Source organism: Lissotriton vulgaris, chromosome 1_1, assembly GCF_964263255.1.
Source record: "Lissotriton vulgaris chromosome 1_1, aLisVul1.2, whole genome shotgun sequence".
Classification (NCBI taxonomy): Eukaryota; Metazoa; Chordata; class Amphibia; order Caudata; family Salamandridae; genus Lissotriton; species Lissotriton vulgaris.
Window position 1 is genome coordinate 1,097,429,887 of NC_141685.1, and position 15,061 is coordinate 1,097,444,947.

At 47.5% G+C, this 15,061-nt stretch overlaps 1 protein-coding gene and 1 pseudogene across 3 annotated transcripts in view; one reads left to right on the top strand and one right to left on the bottom strand.

Moving 5' to 3' along the window:
- Window positions 1-15,061, bottom strand: part of ZC3H7B (zinc finger CCCH-type containing 7B) — a 213,256-nt gene that overhangs the window by 37,873 nt on the left and 160,322 nt on the right. The gene's annotated exons all lie outside the window — the stretch shown is intronic.
- Window positions 7,572-9,817, top strand: LOC147748665 (succinate dehydrogenase [ubiquinone] flavoprotein subunit, mitochondrial pseudogene; annotated as a pseudogene). Its single transcript, XR_015307445.1, has one exon. The product of XR_015307445.1 is annotated as a succinate dehydrogenase [ubiquinone] flavoprotein subunit, mitochondrial pseudogene (transcript).

Genomic DNA, 15,061 nt, shown 5'->3' on the forward strand with positions numbered 1-15,061 from the left:
GTTAGTAGCCCAATCAGTTCCAACCGACGGCCACAGAAAGGGTACGACCCAGACTGGCCACGCCGCAGCTCCCGTTAAAGGGACATGCAACTACTGTAAGCAGCCAGGTCACTACGTACATGAATGTCCAGTTCTGAAACATAACATATCAACAGGTAAAACTAAGGAAAGACCACATCCACCAAGACAAGATCAGGCCCAGCAACAGACCGCACAGAACGTACAGCCCATGCAGAACACGCAGCCTATGCATGCTTCATCTCATACAGCACAGACAGTAGCAGTATCACAGCCACAGCCCATGGCCGCGACTCAACAAGTTTCCCAACAGATGTACCAGTATGCCCAAGCTGCTTACCCCGATTACCAACGATACGCATGAAACAGCCTAGAGAGGGAATTGGGCTTGCCTCTTATTGAAATTCCTGTAGATCAAGAGGGTCCTTATGTACACAGTCAAGTATTGGGAAAAGACAGAAAGTTCTTAATTGACACAGGGGCAAGCCGCACCACGATCAGCCATGACGAAGTCCCAGGGGCACCCCTCTCAGGCTCACAGAATGTTTCCCTTGGTTTTTCAGGACAGCCCATTGTAAATGAGGTATCAGAACCTGTTCCCCTGGCTGTGGGTCCGTTATCACGTGTTACAGACTTGCTACTTACGAAATCATGTCCAGAAAATCTGTTAGGCATAAAAACATTGAAGGCTCTAGGAGCTATAATATGCTGTTCCCCGGAAGGAGTTAGACTCTTTCTGCGGGATTTCAAGGGTCATTATGTATTACGAGAGTTTGATGTCAGATTGAGAAATGTACCAGATCACTTGTGGGCAAAAGGCCCAACTGATGTAGGTTGTATGCATATCACACCGTACCGTGTTACACTCAAGATAGGGGTTGTGTTACCACGAATCAGACAATACAAGTTACCACCCGATGCTGTAGTGGCTTTACTGAAAATCATTGAAGAGCTCATTGCCCAAGGAGTGGTCGTAGAGACCGACTCCAATATCTGTAATTCACCCATCATTCCAATTCTTAAACGTACTGATCCCAATGCTCCGCCAGTATATCGGCTGGTGATTGATCTAAGAGAATTGAATAAATGCATTGTACCACAGTACCCTGTGGTCCCCGATATCTCTTCCCTATTAACTGCTATTGATTCTGAAGCAACGTTCTTCACTGTAATTGACCTCAAGAACGCTTTCTTTAGTGTACCCATTGATCCAGAGAGCCAATACCTCTTCGGATTCAGTTTAAATGGACGAAGTTTCAAATTTTCCCGCGCACCTCAAGGATTCACAGAAAGCCCCAGCATCTATAGTCAAGCACTGAAAAGACAACTCGATTGTATTCAATTGCCAGTTAACACCGCTTTACTGCAATACGTCGATGATCTGCTGATCACCGCACGAAGTGAGCCCGAATGTGAACAAGCATCACTGACAGTATTACATTTTCTGGCCGACAAGGGACACAAGGTGTCTCCTTCGAAGCTACAATTCTGTGTTCAGCAAGTTGTGTACTTGGGTCACTTGCTGTCCAAAGTGGGGAGACAGCTCACTCCCGATCGCATTCAGTTAATTGTAAATATGCCACGACCCCAGAAACAAAAGGAAGTGCGGGCCTTTATAGGCCTCACCTCGTACTGCAGACAATGGATTCCTCAATATGCATTTCTAGCTAAACCACTAATCCAGTTAACGACACAGGAGGCAGCGACTTCGACTGTCCTCCCTTGGACTCAGGAACACACACAAGCCTTTGAGGAATTAAAGAAAGCATTATGCCAGGCACCAGTTTTAGCGACACCATGTTACAACAAACCTTTTACACTTTTCGTTACAGAACGTGATGGTACAGCATTGTCTGTCCTCACCCAAGATCAAGCAGGTTCACATAAGCCTTGCGCTTATTTTTCAAGTACATTGGATTCAGTAGCCCAGGCACTCCCTGCGTGCTTAAAGTCAGTAGCAGCGACAGCTTTAGCAATCAGACAGAGCGACTCAATTGTTTTAGGCCATCAATTAACAGTACAAGTTCCACATTCTGTAGAGGTTCTTTTAAACAGAACCCAGACTCAGCACTTGACTATAGCACGACTGACAGGTTACGAATTAACGCTATTCCAGCCACACATAGAAATCAGACGCAGCAGCATTCTGAACCCCGCAACACTGTTACCTACAAGTATGACAGATCCAGCCCCGCATGATTGTATAGAGATCATTAATGTAGTAACAAAACCTCGACGAGACTTAACAGATGTTCCACTGACAAATCCAGACCTGACACTTTATGTGGATGGTTCATGTATGAGAACAAGTACAGGAGAATTAGTGGCCGCGTATGCAGTGACCACTGAAACTGAAGTTAAAGAAACATATCGTATTGACACACTGTCCGCTCAAGCGGCAGAGCTTATTGCTCTGACCCGAGCCTGTATACTAGCCAAGAACAGAAATGTTAACATATACACTGATTCCCGTTATGCGTTCGGAGTTGTACACGACTTCGGAATGTTATGGCAAGAAAGAGGTTTCTTGACCTCTCATGGTGCCAAGATCCAACATGGTCCCCTCATTCAAGCACTGTTAGAAGCAATACATCTGCCTTCAGGCATATCCGTCATGAAGTGTAAAGCACATACTAAAGTTACAGATTCTGTTTCCCAGGGTAATGACCTGGCAGACCAGACAGCAAAACATACAGCATTAACTCACACTCAGACAACTGACATGACAAAGACAATAGGACCGACAAATTGTATGACAGTCAGGGATCCCACACTAGATGTAATTGATATTCAGACACATGCTACCCCTGATGAAATAAAGAAATGGACTGAACTAGGAGGGGTCCAGACAGATCAAGGTTGGATGACGAAGGGAAAATCCACATGGTTTCTCCCTGACTCTATGGTTCAAGTCATAATAAATACAGCACATAGTCCAGCACATCTAGGAGAAAAAGCGATGTTAGACAGTTTACAAAATCTTTGGAGCAATAAACACTTACGAGCAGCAGCAAAACAGAAAGTGCGTACTTGCATGATCTGTTGTCAGTTCAATCCAGGTAAAAGCGTCCCTGTAGAGCAAGGTGGATTTCATCCTCCCGATCACCCTTTTGAAGTCCTCCAGATGGATTATATCCAGATGGACCGTTGTCGAGGATTCAAATATGTCCTCGTAATTGTTTGTGCACTTTCCCGTTGGACCGAAGCATATCCAGTCCCAGATTACACTGCTCCGACCACTGCCAGGCAGCTGGTTCGCGAATTCTTCCCACGGTACGGCATGCCTCGTGTCGTATACTCAGATAACGGACAGCCATTCTCATCCGAATTAATGAAGCAAGTTTCTTTGCTGCTAGGATATCAGTGGAAATTCCATTGTGTCCGACATCCCGAAGCCGCAGGCCTTGTAGAAAGGCATAATCAGACACTAAAGACCCGCCTTGCTAAAATATGTCAAGAGAAAGGAGTCGACTGGATAGTCGCCCTGCCAGTGGCACTGTTCTATATGAGAATGGTTGCCCATTCGAGATCAGGACTATCCCCGTATGAAGTGGTTTTTGGCAGACCACCGAATATGTGGGGGACGCCCATTCCTAAGAAAATTACCGATGTTGATTGCAATATGTTGACAGATTACCTTGCCTCCTTGATGTCTGCACTCCAATCATGTCGTTCACAGGTTGCCGCAGCCTTCCCTGACAACACTGATTTAAAGCCGCATGACGTCCGTCCTGGCGACCTGGTGTTAATAAGGAACTTTGACAGGAAAAGTCCGCTGGAGCCCCGCTGGAAAGCGCCGAAGACCATCCTTCTTACTACGAGGACCGCAGTGAAAGTGGAGGGCAGAAAGGGGTGGATCCACACGAGCCATATTCAACTATGCAATGAACTGAAACCAGACCCAGGCTCGTCCACCCCTTCCAAAGACTGTATCAAGCCTAGTGACTTTAAAGTTTCATAACGAGAAAAAACTCCCCAAGAAGAGTATAAGTTAAAGCTCCGATCTAGCAAGTCAGACAGTTTAATTGTTTAAGTCCTCCCCTAGGTGAATCGGTTAAATAGTTTCTGACATGTATCCCCTAGATCGAGATAGAGAGAGAGAGAGACAACTCAAGAAACGTACATATTGCAAATCACTCCGCAGTCACTGTATAGTGACATTATTAATTATGTTTTTCCTAAGTCTTCTGATTATTGTTGCAAGTATACTACTTCCTATCTATTGCCCTATTTTCAAGCGTGAACAATCTGCTTACAATGTTTCTGCTGAACATTCTTTTAGCGAGTTACCTCCACATGAACTCTCTTACAGACTTGCGCTGCGCAACAACACATTCATTAGTATGTTACATCATTCCCATCAGACTAATAATGCTACAAACTGCTGGATATGTGGCCGACTCCCTCCCTACCAGAAATACAAGGGAGCTCTGCCCCTCTTTCCGTACCCGTTCACTCACAATGGCTCCTGTGGAGCATGGTTTAGAATAATTAATTCCTTAGATCCTGATATTGCTGTTTACAAAGGGAGCTGGGTTTGGGGAAACTTGAACTTAGTTCTGCTTAACGTCTGTTACCCTGACAAGAAGGGACTCCCCACTAGAATAGGAACTGATCTAGAAAATGAAGTATATGGATTAGGTAATTACACAATTAACCTTATGATTCTTACTGTAGAATCCGAAGCTGCACCAGTTCTGCCCGCTATGTCAGTATTACCAGTCACTGGTGAATTATGTGTCAGTAAGAAAGGTTCAGTACACTTAGGTCATAGTAAATGTACTACTGTGGTCGAATTCAGTGATCAAGGCAAGTCTTCTTTTAGAGCTACCCGTCATTCTTACTTTGTTTGTGGTCATACCGCATACATACGCTTACCTCCAGATTGGGATGGTACCTGTTATATTGCATTCCTTCTGCCACCTGTTTTTCTAGCTCCTCCTGATTATCACAGAAATACAAATCTAGTAAAGAATAGACTCCGAAGAGATCTCCCGATTGTCGACTACACTGAAACGGCATGGGAGCAATACACAGATTTCAATAAAGGGCTCTTTTTCTTCTTAGGCCCTGTCCAAAATAGTAAACTCATACGCAGATTAACTAGAACACTTGAAGCAGTGGTAAATGAAACTGCCTCCGCCTTAGGTAACTTAACAGAAGAGCAGTCCGCCATGCGGGTAGTTGTCCTTCAGAATCGTCTTGTTATTGACGTCATCTTGGCAGATAGAGGTGGAGCCTGTAAGGTCATCGGGTCAAGTTGCTGTGTTTTCATTCCAGAAAACGCGCCATCTGTATACAAAGCTATTACCCGTCTTCATAAAATTGCCAATCTGATACATCAGAATCCAGGCACCTGGACTTGGTCCGGTTGGTTCTGGACAACGTTAACCGCTTGGGGATGGAAGATCCTATCCTTCCTAGGCATTGGCCTAGTCCAAGTATTCAGTTGCTGCCTGTGCCTACAGTGTGGGCCAGCTATTTGTGGACTGTGTGCCACATCATGCATTGAACATTCCAGTTTTCTCTCACAACGTCAAAGAAGGAAAGAAGAGCAAATGATGTTACAAGAACAAACTGATCGATTCATGAGGATCGATATATCATGAAGGGTCCGTAGGTAACAAGGAGGGAATGAGGAAATATAAATTTTAATGGTCAAGTTGTGTTCCCTATCGTGTACCCCACCGACTCCATGTACCAGCTTAAAGTGCATGTAACTTCCCTCCTGTGCCAGCTATGAAGACGCAAATACATTTGCGTCCAACGTTAACCTGTCCTCTTTCAAACCCACCCTGAATGGATTGAATAGTCCGTTCCTAAGTATGCTATGCCAACGTCTTTTTGTAGTGTACTTTACACGTTTTTCAGCTCTGGCAAAGTAGGCCCTGAATTTCTGCCATCGAGCCTTTTTCTGGCTCCTGACTCTGAAGGCCTCAGCCCAGGCTGTCTCTGTACCCGTGAACTCTGACTTACTTCCAGCGCGGCCCACCGCGCTTAGCTCAGCCTGCTGCCTGCCAAGACTGACTACAACCTTCGAATTATCTGCTCCGCTCCTTGAAAATACATTCCTGCCTACTAGTTTCAGTAAACATCCCCCCCAGCTGCAGAGCCAAAGGGCCGGCCTGTCTCCGTGCAAGTAATTCATAGCTCTGTTACCATGCTCCCATGGAAGGCCCAAGCCCCCACGCTTCTCATGCAGACACTTAGGCGCTTATACACGCACTCACAGTCAGTATAGAATAGCTTCTGCCCCAGAGACCTTTTCCGTTCAGATAATATGGTTCCCAAACATCAGATATCAGATGTGATAGAAGTACGAGTTGATCTGACATGCCAGACTTCTGTCTCTTTCCGCTAGTGTAAATGTCATGCCCCCTGCACCCTCCAGTCTCACGTCAATCACACGTCATGCAGCTGCGCGCGCATCCAAGCCTCTGATTTCCGCTGACATTGCAACATTTCTGCTTTGTGCCACCCCTTTGTGACACCTACCCGTGACGTTTCTAGCGCACCCCTCTAGTTCACGCCTAGTCCACGCCTTCTGATTACGTACTAGTAACACGTGGATGCTGTTATCTTGTCTTCTCTCAGCTGTTACGCCTACTATATTGCTTTCTATGACATGAATTAAGTATATAAGCTATGTATTGTCAATAAAATAGGGCTCTATCCCTTCCTGAACCCCTTGTGGTTGCAGGAACATGATATCCAGGTCATGACTATTCCTTTTTGAGGAATAAAACCCCTAAGAACTCTAACACCACGGACTCTGGTTTCTTTCTTTCCGATTGAGTTATTATTGATTAAGTACTTACCTGCATAGAAATTAAGATGGTAAATTAAATATTTACGACAGTACAACAGAGGGTCATGAGTGAGTAAATATACTTTATATAGTTTACATATTTACATAGCACCCAGAGAACCAGGTTGAGTCAAAATTGGCAGAGTGTAGCTGCAGGGGCTCTAAGAATGGGTGAAAGAACAACAAAGCCTTGGTAAGTAAATGGTATTTTTAAAGACCTGTGAAGTACTCTGGTGCAGGTTCGGGTGTGGGTGCGGCAGACCACAACAGCTCCTCTCCCCCCACGTGAGCCAGGCCTGGTGTTGCTCTGGCCCTTGGGCTATTCAGACCGGCCCAGAAGCATTTCCCCTGACACCTCCGCACCAGGCCACCACAGGCAGGCCAATGGGGGTGTGGATGCAAGGGATGTCAGGCCTTCATTCCACCTTGTACCGCTAATTGAGAGTGCTCATACCAGGTATTGAGTTAGGGGAGCATGTGTAGTGAGAGATCCATTGGCTTCCCATGAGATCTTTTCTTATCACACTCAAAAATAATTGCCAAAGAGTGTATCACTGCGTACCTTTTTGCGTAGTGAACATGTTAATGCTAATATTTGTAGGATCAATTTTGTTTTACTTTTAAACGTCTTTTAATTTACTACCTTTGCACCATCTGTGTCTTTTTACAGTTACTGTACACAGTTTGCTTTTTTATTTATGCTTGTGATTCTTTGTTTTGCTTTTTTATTTTCTTTATTGCTTTATAAATTGCAAATTTGCTTTATTTATTCTTTCTTATTTTTAAATTAACTTGTACCTTTCAATATACTCTTTTTTTTCTGGCTCCCGTTTTCTTTTCCCCATTTTGAAATGCTTCTAACTACACACTGTGTCTTTCTCCATGCCTCTTTCTAAGCCATGGTGAGGCATTGTTCTCTGCCCGCACCTGTCCCAGTAGATAGTGCCTGTCTAAATGCTAGCTTAGAAAATATCTGTGGAATAATGCCATCCAATGGGATTTAGCTGGTGACAATGCACGTATAATGTCAGGGCTACCGATTTCTGGGCCTGTTTCTTTTTTTTGCCTCTCATTAAGGAAAATAAAAAACACAAAGTCGTGGCATTACGGTTGACATACAGCCTCGCCTGCAGCAGGGCTCGCTCCAGCGCCCGTGCAATTCTGTGCCGAACACGGTCTCTTTGAAGTGGCTGCAAATGTTACCTCTCCTTTCCAATTAAAAACACAGCAGGGCGGACCATCTGCTCTGCACGGCCTCCCCCGGCGCCACTCTCGCTAGTACAGCTACAGGCCACACGCAGAATCCTTGCGCTCACAGCCCTTTGCTACAGATTCCACAGTGAAGAGATTTGTCGGATGAGTGATAACAAGTGTAAAGTGAAGTGTGAAAAGGTCACAGTCTTCCCAAACTGAAATGTTTCAAAACTTTCATTAGCATATATTTGCAATGCAAGTGAGCTTTATATGATGCTGATGGGGGTTAAAACAATTAACCACAAGTTATTGATGGGGCCGTGGTGGACTGCAACTACCACAGTTGTCACTCAAAATTTTCATTTCACCGTTCCAGGAAGGGACAATTCTACTAAAGTTTCAGATTCGATTCCCACCCAGTACCCTATGGTGGACCATGAATTCGATGCCATTGTGGTTGGTGTTGGAGGGGATGGCTTGTGGGCAGCCTTTGACCTATCCGAGGCAGGGTTTAACACCGCATGTATAACTAAGCTGTTCCCCACCAGGTCTCACACTGTTGCTGCACAGGGTGGAATCAACGCCGCTTTAGGGAACATGGAATCGGATAACGCGAGACGGCACTTATACGACACAGTGAAGGGCTCAGATTGTCTGGGAGACCAGGATGCCATCCACTACGACCGAGCAGGCACCCGCCTCTGTTAATGAGCTGGAAAACTATGGCATGCCTTTCAGCAGAACAGAGGAAGGAAAGATCTATCAACGTGCCTTCGGAGGGCAAGGCCTCCATTTTGGCAAAGGGGGGCAGGCGCATCGGTGCTGCTGCGTGGCAGCAGGACAGGCCACTGGCTGCTACACACCATGTATAGCCGGTCTCTCAGATATGACGTGAGCTATTTCGTGGAGTACTTTGCTCTTGATCTGCTGATGGAGAATGGAGAGTTCTGAGGTGTGATTGCGCTCTGCATAGAAGTTGGCTCCATCCACAGCTTCAGAGCCAAGAACACGGTCATAGCCACGGGGGGGGGGGGGGGGGGGGGATACAGGCGCACATACTTCAGCTGCACGAACGCTCAAACTGTAACCGGGGAAGGCATGGCCAGGGTCAACAGGGCGGGGCTCCCCTGCCAGGACTTTGAGTTTGTGCAGTTCCATCCCACAGGTATCTATGATGCAGACTGTCTCATTTGTCTCATTACTGAAGGGACTTGTGGCGAAGGAGGCTTGCTCGTGAACAGGGAAGGGGGACGCTTTATGGAAAGATATACCCCTGTTGCAAAGGATCTGGCTTTGCGAGATGTTGTTTACCGTTATATAACAATTAAAATCCGCGAAGGAAGAGGGTATGGTCCTGACAAAGATCATGTATATTTACAGCTGTACCATCTTCCACCTCAGCAGCTGGCCACGCGTCTCCCAGGGATCTCTGAGATTGCCATGATTTTTTCAGGTGTTGATGTCACGAAAGAACCAATCTCAGTTCTTCTAACGGTACATTACAACATGGGCGGCATCCCGACTAACTACAGAGGTAAAGTATTAATCTATGAAGGCGGGCAGCATCAGGTGGTTCCCCGATTTTTTCTGAATTTATCCGGGACAGCATTCATTTTCTCCTCTCGTCTGTCCCACGCTCCGACCGCTTTTGTCTGTGTGACCGGGACTGCAGCAGCCCCCTGCTTTGTCCTGTCTGCCCTGTCAATGTTCTCGAGGATGCCGGGCCCCTCCCTGTCCTGTCAGGGAGCTCGCGGCTGCAGCGTCCACCCTCGCCTGCCTTTCTCTGAATGTCAGTGAGCTCGGGATAGCTGAAATACCGCTATTCCCACCTTTTACCTAGTTACACTGTATGTGAGCTCAAATATGCAGCGCCCACCTTCTCTTGCCCTCTCTGGTGCCGGCCTCTTTTGCTACCCCGGTACTTTGGAGACTCCGACCCGCGTGCTCTTGGATCACGAGTCTGCCTCTGTACTCAATCGATGCTGCTGCTCCTCGCCAAGATTTCCTTCTCTTTCCACATTGCACTTCGTGCCCCTAGTGGCAGATCCAGCCAGAGGATGATGCGAGTTTTCTGTTGTAATACTTTGGCTCCATCAAGTGGCCAAGTGGTGCAACAACTATGAAAATCAGTGACACTCGGTTGAAACCAGGTCAGCTGATTTTCATCCGGTAGGGAATTATCGTGTAGAGTCGGTTTTAACCGAATTCTGGACAGCCTATTTATAGAGTTTTATATAGTGCTGACAGGACCATTTCAGTGACTGTACATATTTAAATCAGTCTTGGTACCGCTGAGATAGGAACAGAATGAACTGCCAGACCATGACCAGTCTAAATTGGAACACACGCACCCCCAGAGCACTTTCAGACTATTTAAACTTTGTCGGTGAATCTTGGCTTGAGTCCTACGGCACAGTAAGTACAGGGCCCATGTATGGGCATACCCGTGCACGTAGGGCATCCTCAACATCGTGATGGAAGGAATACTTGAATTAGTCTCAGTCACTGGCAATTGCTCAGGGATGCATTCCAGACAAGAGTAATTTTACGCCATTTGCCGGTCTTGGTGCCAGCACTGATTTACTCCGCTCCCAGCACCTAGATCTGATCTGGCACAGTTCCTTCACATCAGGATGGCATCGTTTAGGCAGTCCCCTTTTTGGAGAGCTTCGGGCCCTAAAGGCCTTGTTAGGAAAGTTCCCCTTTTTGTCATGGTCACCCTCACTTTTTGCCACTGGTACTGATGTTTTACGACTAATGTGCACTGGATCCCTGCAAACCAGGCCCGAGTGCCAGTACTTTTTCACTAAAAAAAGAAAATGGTCTAATTGTAACACAATTGGCACACACATTGACATTCCTGCAAGTCCCTAGTAAGTGGTATTCCTGGTACCTAGGGCATGGGTACCAAAGAGGGTCCCTAAGGACTGCAACATGTATTATGTCGCCCTTAAGGAACCCCATACAAACTGCATGCAAGCTGCATTGCAGAATGCATGTCATGGTGCAAACCATGAGTGAGAATATGACATGGCACCCTCACTGCGTGCCATGCCCAAGTAACTGCAGGTAATATATGTATGTCCACCCTACAGAAAGGCTTGTAGATCTAAGGCAGGGTGCATTATTTTACAAGTGAGGGCATATCTGAATGAGCAGATAATACCACTGTGCTGTCTAGTTCTTAGTAGATGGTACGAGTGAACAGGGAAGCCATCTTAAGTATATATACTGGGTCATTATGAGTTCTCCAGCTAAATGATGGCTTTACTGAAACCTATTGTGTTTGGTGTCAAACAGCATATCTTAATGAATCTGTACTGTTTCCAGTACTAGATTTATTATGATGTGCACCCAGAGGGCACTGTAGAGGTTGCTCCTGAAAAACCTACCACGATCTAGGGTGCTGGCTAACTGGTATCGATCAGCCTGAAACCCCAGACAAGTTTCTGACCCCCTGAAGGTGGTCTCCGATACCAGAAGCAATGCCTGCCCCGGAGGGAGGTGTTCACGCCCCCTCCAGTAGGATGACAAGGGATTTAGCATATTAAGGCCAGGGACCTCAAAGTCCCTGAAGCTTTTGATACGCGACCCTGGCTTCCCCCAGACCTGGGAGATGCCACCCCCTGTCCGGAGGCCCATTTGGCATCAGGACAGGCATGAAATTAGCTATGCGAGTAGGCGTGTTGCACCACCAGGTTAGTTACACATAAGGTGGGCTACCTGATCTGCTCCACGAAAGAAGGGTTTCACCATCTTGCTTTTTTTTTTTTTTTTTGAAAACCTTTATTTTGCATTTTCAGAAAACAAATACGGGCCTACAACCAGCCGGCCGGCCTCGACACTTCGTAAGCTCAGCAGCAAAATATACGTCAACTCGATAGCACGTCAGTACATAAAAGCGTACAACATGTGTTACACTAAATTCCACGAGCACCGAGTGTCAGGAGAAGTTAAGGTTAATTTTCAAATTATTTTTTATATAAGGAGATACAAAAGCTAGAGCGGATCAGTGTGCAGAACATCCATTTAAGTAATAAGCGGGCAACGTCTTTCAATAAAATCCAACGAGCAATAAACATAGCCAAAGTGGCGGCACAGAGCTAGCACAACAGGATGTTGAAACACCACGGATGGTGCACGCCAACCGCTACCCTCCTAACACCAGACCAACCCACTGACCCAGGAAAAAGCAAAAAAGGAAAGAAAACACGAAAGGAGAAAAATAAGGCCCATAGAAACAAAAACGAACCAAAGAAGACCCCCCACCCAACACGCATGCAGAGGCTATGGCCCACCCCCCCCAGCAGTGTGTCTGTCGCCCCAAAAAGAGAACCCGAAATGTAGAGACAAGTAAAGAGGGAAAAGAGAAAGAGTTCCATAGAGAAAAGGAAGAAAAGAATTATAAATGTTACACTGGCAATTCGTGCACCACCGAAAAGAATGAGAATTGGAGATTTAAATTTATAATAGATAGAACACAATAAAATAGTAAACGTTGAAAAGGGTCCGAGCTCAAACAATCCGTTCAGATTCGTTCATGGGTGACGTCCTGCAAACAAAGGCGAGCAATAATACAGAACCAAGATGGCGGCACCAGGATATCGAAAAAGGAGCGATAATCACAGGGGACGATACGTGCCGGACGCCACCCACCCCACCACAGTCCATTGACCCAGAGAAAAAGGAGAAGGAAAAAGAAACAGAGACAGGAGAAAAATAAGGCCCGTAGAAACTAAAAATGACAAAGAAAAATCCCCCCCACCCTACACGCATGCAGAGGCTACGGCCTACCCCCCCTAGCAGTGTGTCTGTCGCCCAATAAAGAGTACCCGAAATGAAGAAGAGAAGAAATGAAAGAAAAAGGTACACATTTGTATCCGGAGGAGGGCCAGATTTGAGTGCCCAAAGGACAGCAAAATTGTATGTCTACGGCCACCTCTCCCTCGACCCCAAGCGAGAAAAAAAAAAAAAAAAAACAGACCCAACGCCTGGCTCTCCCGTCTACCCACCACAGTCCCGGCAAATCAGTCCATTAGAAGCAAACAAGAAAGAAGGATCGCCTTCACCCCTGTCCCTTTCGGTCCAGTGCGCCAATCAGGTATAGGGACAAAACAGCCGTCCGGTGCAGTGCAGAAAGCCCCAGGAACCACCATGGGACAAAGCGCCTGCCACCAGTGTCTGACCAGTCCAGTGCCGTGGGGTCCCAAACTGTATAAAGAGAAGCAGCGCAGTGCAGCGAGTCTCCAACGACAACCCAGCGAGACGGTGGCGACATGGATTCACCACAGTAGTCAGAGCCGCCAGCGGTACCCATGGAAAGTCCAGAACATGGCTCCCAGCGGCATTTCTCAAGTCGGTGCGGTAATTCAGGAGCTCCCACACGGTCCACAGTTAACTCCGGCAAAGTCGAGGCTGTCACTTGGTCCAGTTCCACTAACACCCCCGTGCATATCCATCCAGTCGGTTCACCACGACCTAGCTCAGGGTGTGGCGAAGCGCCCCGCAGGTGGACGCAGGCTCGATCGACGGGGGGCAGGGCGAGCCCACCGGCATCCAGTCGACCCCCCAGGTCCCGAACTTTGGACCTCACATCTGCTCCAAAGGCGGCCAGGGCGTCGAGAATGTCCCCTAGGCTCAGGGGCAGGTCAGGAGAAAGGGACGGTATAACCTCTTGCCCGTGGGGCTCACAATCATGAGGCAGTTCCTGGGCCCCTCTGCCAACACCACTTTCCAGCTGCACGGCAAACCTGCGGCGTCTCGACTTGCGCATCCAGATCTCGGGGACAAGGGCTGCACTTTCCATAGTGGCGATATCCCGGCTGTAGTATAAGGGCAGCAGACAGCAATACTCTCAGGGTCCGGCCGTGTCTTCAATAGCAAGCTCAGGAGCGCCCGGCTCAAGATGGCCCCCGGGAAGTCGTCGGAAGGCGAAGGCTCACAGTGATCTCCAGGAGAGGGATACAAAGTATCGCTGGTTGCCGCGATCACAATGTAACGTGAAGAGGAAAGCGGATGCTACAGTGTTGCGGGTGACTCGTTGTAGCAGCAATTTACCGCCAGCCGACTCCGATCCGCCGTCTATGGCCGCTGCTCCACACCGCCGGGGCCAGCCTTCCACGAAGACAAAGACATGGTCGCCATCAGGTAACGCCGGGAAGCAAACTGAGACGTTCCTTCGCTTCTGCCGAGTGGAGAGCGACGGGGAGCACACCGTCGGGCGCAGCGTCACCTTCCGAGTCCGAAGCCGCCGAAAGGGTTCAGTGTAAATTACAGGATAGTTAGCGGCTCGGACAAGAAGGGAACGGACCAGCGGAGCCGAGGGTTCAGGCGGCCATCTTGGTCGCCGGCTAGGCTCCTCCCCCACCATCTTGCTTTTGATGGAATTAGGAACTCTGGGACACGGTTATGCCCACTTCCTAAAAGAAGTTGGCAGATAGGGGGTATAGTAACCCAAGGGGTAAGTAGCACAATGGCTACTACCCTTCACTCTGCTTGACACCCTTAAAATGTACTTTTTGGGTAGTCCCCTGACACCAGGAGCTCAGATTCGACTGATTAAAGAAAGAGGAGGACAAAGAAGAGCCAGAAAACGCAAGAACCATGGACTAGCTGTGGACTTGGCGCCAAACCCTAGCTGTGGCTTCTGCTCTGACAACTGCAAAGACCCGATTGTTAATACAGCTAAGCATCCTCTCAAAGCCTCTGAGGGCTGTCAGCACTTTGCCAACCAGCCAGCCACTTGCCTGCAGGCACCGAAGGACAGTCCGGTTCACCAATCTGCTGACCACCGGGTCCACAGACGCAGCAGCAGCTCAGGAGAAGGTTACCATGTGTCCAGGAGGTCAGCCCCATTGATCCATCCAGCCTTCGAGACGTTTATTTATTTATTTAATTTATTTTTTAGAGTTTTATAGAGCGCGAACCAGACCCAAGCTAGGGTATCAGAGCGCTTTACATCAAGCATAAGGTGAGACATACACCTCAGACGTTGAGCTCCCTCAGAGGCTCCCTGCACTAATACACGGGGTACAGGACGGA